This window comes from Hylobates moloch, unplaced genomic scaffold (genome assembly GCF_009828535.3).
Source record: "Hylobates moloch isolate HMO894 unplaced genomic scaffold, HMol_V3 SCAFFOLD_12, whole genome shotgun sequence".
NCBI classification, from domain to species: Eukaryota; Metazoa; Chordata; class Mammalia; order Primates; family Hylobatidae; genus Hylobates; species Hylobates moloch.
The window spans coordinates 23460481-23466480 of NW_026652287.1; positions in this window are offsets into that span (position 1 = coordinate 23460481).

Here is a 6000-nt window from a genome sequence, read left to right on the forward strand (position 1 = left end):
TCCCCACTCTGTTGAGACGATGGCATCTCTCTTCCTCCTCTGTTGGTTGCTGCATCTTTATCTTGTACAGGGGTTGAGAATAGACAACTTTCATGTTTGTGATCTCATAGAGATTTTCATTCTGGATTATCACCGTAACTTTTCCTGGATAAATGGCACCCCAATAGGTAGTGTGATGAGCCCAGTGTGCCAGTCAGCAAGTGGCAAAACCCTCCTCAATCCCAGCCTCTGGTGTCAAAATCCAGTTTCCTTTCTCTTCTGTTCTGCTGAGAGCAGGGAAGAACTTATCCCAGGGGTAGGAAAGAGACGCCAATTCCAAGTGATTGCCTGGCAGGCTTTGCTGGGTCCGGATTCAACAGGGAGGGGTTTGGGAATCCATTACTAATGTCTGCGATGGCCTCTGGGAGAGGTAGCGGGGCGAGTGGCCTCTATTTGACATTTCTGATTCCTAGGGCAGAGCCCTCACAGATTTCAAAGATTTGGGGACTTCAGAGGCAGCTATGGTCTCCAGGCTGCTTGAGAGTGGTCAGGTTGTCCCTCTGAACCAGCCCCCAAAGCAAAAGCAGCTCTCCCAACCCCACCGCTCCCCAAGAGAACTAGCTAGCAGGAAGGGGATTTCTCAGAGCTTTCAGGCGACCCATCAGGGTCATTGATCTCTGAGAACCAAATACTTATAAGTCTGACTAACTAATTAGCCCTGACGAGCTCACCACCATAATTCTGAATCTGTAATTACATTTCACATTAAAGCACGAAAAGTTAAGACTAAAGCCAGTGAGAAATGGTGTGACATCCCGCACCCCCACTCCATCCCCAGTCTAGGGACTGCAGCTCTGGAAACAACTTCCTTTTGATTGCATTGTTCCCTGGGGTGCTGTTCCCAGCTGTGTGACAAACCAGTTCCAGCTCCCCTCCCCTGAGGTGGCTGCAAACATTTTGTACAGGGGACATTTTTTGGATTTAGAGTTTAAAGTGCCCTGCAGCCAAAGATCACCAAGAACACACCTGTAGTCAAACCAAGTCAGATTTATTGTCTTGTTGCAACAAGGAAGCACACGCACCGTGGGGAACCTGGGGTGCCTCAGGAAGAGGGTCTGTGCAAGGACTTATTATAGGGTTTTGGCGTGTGTCGGGGTTTGGAGGAGGGTTCAAGGAAGTGTGGCTTCGCTGTGGGTTGGCTGCTGTCAGGGAGCAGGGCTATTTCTGTGATTGGGTATTTTAATAAATCTTACCTAGAAGGAGGGAGGAATGAATGTGGCTAAAACTATAACTGAATACACCAGAGGGTCAGGCAGGCATAGCCCCCAGCCTCGAAGAGCGGGCATCGGCTTGGATGCCCCACCGTGCATGCATGCATGCATGTGCGTGTGTACGTGTGTGTGTGCGCACATGCACCCAGGACGTGATCGAGTTCTCAGGATGGAATTTGATGATCCCTGCATGTATGACCTCGTTTGATCTCAGCAACCAGGGAAGAGTGATCATCCCCATTTTGCAGGCTTGGAGAGATGAAGTGACTTGCTCCAGGTCGTGATGAGAAAGTGGCTGAGGCTAGATTCGAATTCTAGTCTAGTTCTGGAATCTGAATCCTGATCACTGCCCTGGGGCCAGTATGGGCAAGACGCCTCTTATGGATATTTGCTGTTTGGGGACCCACCATCCAATTGCTTCAATTTCTTTTTGAGGATTTACTTCTTCCCATGGGATACAATCTCCATGGGGCTCTTTATTTGTCTCATTTTCAACACACCAGAAATTATCTTATTGGTTTCTCCTTTGGTGTCTGTCTCTCTCAAAATACACTGAATCCGGCTGGGTGCGGTGGCTCACACCTATAATCCCAGCAGTTTGGGAGGCTGAGGCAGGAGGATCGCTTGAGCCCAGGAGTTCAACACCAGCCTGAGCAACATTACAAAACTCTGTCTTTACAAAAAATACAAAAATTAGCCAGGCGTGGTGGCACGCACCTGTAGTCCCAGCCACTCGGGAGGCTGAGGTGGGAGGATCACCTGAGCCCAGGAGGCAGAAGCTGCAGTGAGCCGAGATCATGCCACGTTGCCAGCTTGGGCAACAGAATGAGACTCAGTCTCAAAAACAACAAAATGAGATTGAATCCCAGTGCCTAGAACAGGCTGTGCACACAGCAGGTGCCCAAAAATATTGAAATGAGTATGAAAGAATGAATGACATCAGTGACTTGCCCAGTCTACTTCAATCCCTGAATTTTCTCTGAATTTCCCTAAAGACCCCTGTGTGAGAGGATTCTATGTGAGGGGCAGTCCTGGAAGGGCCAGAATGACTTCACAATAGCTTCTCTTTCACATGCCCATGGCCTGAAGGCCAAGGACACTGGGTTTCCAGAACACTGAGTTTTTTAAACAACCATGTGCCATTCGGACAAGTGTCTTCCTTTACTCAGTGGCCACTGCCATGGCCCCATAAAAGCCAGATTCAGAGGCATTTGGAGAAGGCAGCCTGACTGGTAACCCCGCACATAGGGGGCCCAGTGTAGTGAGTGGCTCATGCCTGTAATCCCAGAACTTTGGGAGACCAAGGCAGGTGGATTGCTTGAGCCCAGGAGTTCGAGACCAGCCTGGGCAATATGGCAAAACCCTGTTTCTACAAAAAATACAAAATAAACTAACTGGTTGTGGTGATGCACACTTGTGGTCCCAGCTACCTGGGAGGCTGAGGTGGGAGGATTGCTTGAGCCTCGCAGGCGGAGGTTGTAGTGAGCCAAGATTGAGCCACTGCACTCCAGCCTGGGCAACACAGCAAGACCCTATCTCTAAAAAACAAACAAAAACCAAAAATTCCCCACTCAAACCCTGCACATACATCTAGGCAGACTCAGGGCCCGGGGCAGCCAAGGAGCAGAAGCCTTCGGCAGCAGAGTGAACGCCTTCAGCTTCCTCTGCAGGCTCCCAGAGAGGTTTCTCTGTCGTTGCTGGTGGGCTCCAGCAGGCTGGCTCTCTTGGTGGAAGGTCTATAAGCTGACACAGACCCCATCCCAGTAAGCCCAAGCCTTTGAGTCTCCCTACAGCTCAGAAAACACTTGGACTGTCACGGTAAGAAAAGCGTGACAGAACTGCAACTGCTGGTCTCCGGGTGGAGGAGCTGCTGCCCCCCAGTGCGTAATGGAAGCTCGGGAATAGCTGGGGCGTGGGCACACAGGGAGCCTGCACACCAGGGGCTGAGCGAAGCCCAGCAGAGGCTCCTCGGGATGTCCTGTTAATGTCAGCCAAAGCGTCTTGCAAGGAGTTTCAAAAACAAACTCCAGAAGGAATGTCAATTCGATCCCTGGAACAAAATAATGACAGCTATCACAGCCACGAGTCATTGATGGCTCATAGACGGCACAGACTGGGGCTTTTCAGCCCATTTCTCTGTGGTTCACGGCAAGACTGCATGGTGGGTGCTGCTATCCCCGTTTCATGGAAGAGGAAACTGCAGGTCTGAGGGGCCAGGAAACTTTCCACCGGCCTCCCAGCTAGTGGGCGGCAGAGCTGGGGTTTGCACCCAGTGGCAGGATGCTCTGAGGCTCTTGCTCTCTCTAATGCCCTCGTGAGATCTGCACTCAGCTGGGGCTCTGGAGCACCTGCCCTCAACAAGTGTAACAGTTAGGATGACTGCCGTGAAGCAAAGGATGCCATTCTGACCCCACGCTCCAGAGGGTGGTGAGAACTAGGAATGCCGCCTAGGCTGCTGTGCAGTTTTGTTTTTGTGTGTGTTTTTGTTTTTGTTTTGTTTTGTTTTGAGACGGAGTCTCATTCTCTCGCCCAAGCTGGAGCACAGTGGTGTGATCTTGGCTCATTGCAACCTCCGCCTCCTGGGTTCAAGCAATTCTCCAGCTTCAGCCTCCTGAGTAGCTGGGACTACAGGTGTGCGCCACCACACCCAGGTAATTTTTGTATTTTTAGTAGAGACAGGGTTTCGCCGTATTGGCCAGGATGGTCTGGAACTCCTGACCTCAGGGGATCTGCCCACCTCGGCCTCCCAAAGTGTTCGGATTACAGGCATGAGCTACCGAGCCTGGCCATGCAGCTTCTTCTGAATCACAGTCCAAGTGATTGTGTGTGCAGTGTAGGGGGCACAGTGAGGTGCCCTGGGGCCACACGGGCCTGGAAATGCCTTGGCTGGATCCTTCTGGCTGAAAGGCACTTTGCTTCTGTTCTGTGCCACTCGGACGATTCCTCAGAGGCAGCAGTGTGGATGAGGGAATGTGACTTTCCTCCGATCGTGCCTGAGTGCAACAGAAAACTGCTCTCCATCCAGCATCTCCTCACCCTGCTAGGATGTCAGCAGCAGCAGGAGCCACTCTGGAAGCTTAATCCGAGCCTGATCTCCAGGGTCATGAGCAGCCCTGTTTTCTTAAAGTGAAAGGTGAGGAAATGTAGGAAGAGGACTAACGGATGCGTATTTGGTGCCAGGTGCTGTGCTGGGTGCGTTATATGTAACTGCATTTAATCCTCACGTGCTCTGGAGGGGACATCAAGATTCCTGTGTTCCAGATAAGGAACACACAGGGAGGCTGCCCTCCACATGGGGCAGGAAGTGGAGGGTTGGGGTTTGCGCACACGTCTCTGCAATTCCAGAGCCCATGCTCTGCTTCTTGGAAAACAGCACTGAAGGAACCACTTCCACAGTTCTCCGGCCACCCTGGCCAATTTGATAAATTTCCAGGAGATAAGCCTGAGGCCTAAGGGGGTCCTGGATTTACTCGTCAGCCAAGCTTGGTGAGAACCCAGCTGTCCAGACCCTGTGGCTTTCAGCAGTGCCTTGTCTGCTAACAGGCTCTGCTGCTGTCAGAACAGTGGAGGCCAGCACTTCTCAAACTCTGTTCCAGCTAATTATTCTTAGGCACTTGCAAGTTCTGTCAGCATATTACAATTATATTTTCATTTAAATGATTTTAAAAACGCACTTATTTTTCCTGGTTATAAAGACATCCTTTCTCTTTGTAGTGATAACTTGTAAGTAAAAGCCAGAATGTCAGAATAAAGCTTTAGTTTTAGGTGGGTGTGCCTCACACTGGAGGCTGGCGATGTGTGTTTTGGGGAGGTGGGTGGTTACACTGTTTTTTCTTTTAGCTGCATGAATGCTCCTTGTGAGGACGCCTGCGTGCATGAATTCTTCTTAGGTGTTGAGACATCTGACTTCCAGAGAGGCCACAAGCCTCTCGAGGGTTCTTTCCTGACTGGATCCTAACAAGTAAGTTTGTGCTCTGATCCTCAGGGGCTTCCCGGGCCAGGGGAGCAGCGAGAAGCCACTGGGACATCAGAGCTGCCGAGGGTCAGGGCAGAGGCACCAAGGCAGGGCAAACACCTGGCAGGTCTGACCCGGGCTCCCGGTGCAGGGCTTTCCGCCGAGGAGACCTGGCTGGGGAATGCAGTGAGAAGGGCTGCATGTCCTGTGGGGAGACAGCAAGTGCAATCCTCACTAAGGGAACAATGCCCGGCACACCCAGAGGTAGCTGTAAAATTTCACTCCAGACACTTATCTGGGTTTGTTCAACATCTGTTTATCACTTTCGAAAGTTACTACTGGCTGGGCATGGTGGCTCATGCCTATAATCCTAGCACTTTGGGAGGCCAAGGTGGGCGGATCACTTGAGCCCATGAGTTCGAGACTGGTCTGGATGACATGGCAAAACCCCATCTCAAAAAAAAAAAAAAAAAAAAAGAATATTACTGTGTAAAACATGGACTGCAAAGATATACGCCCAACCTATGGTGACAGCTGCCTCTGGGAAGTGGGTGAGAGGGACGGGCCCACAGAGGGTGCTCAACTGAAATGTGTTACTTCTTGAAACACAATTGGAAGCAAATAGGACAGACTGCCAACAACCCTGAACTCTGGCCAGGGAGGCGAGGACATGTGCTCTGCGCCCCTCTGCATCTTCCCTCCATTGTGGAAGCCTACATGCTCCCTAAGCCCAGATACCCAAGCGTGAACGGTCCAAGCATATGGCGGAATGAAATGCAGAACGCAGCCATCATA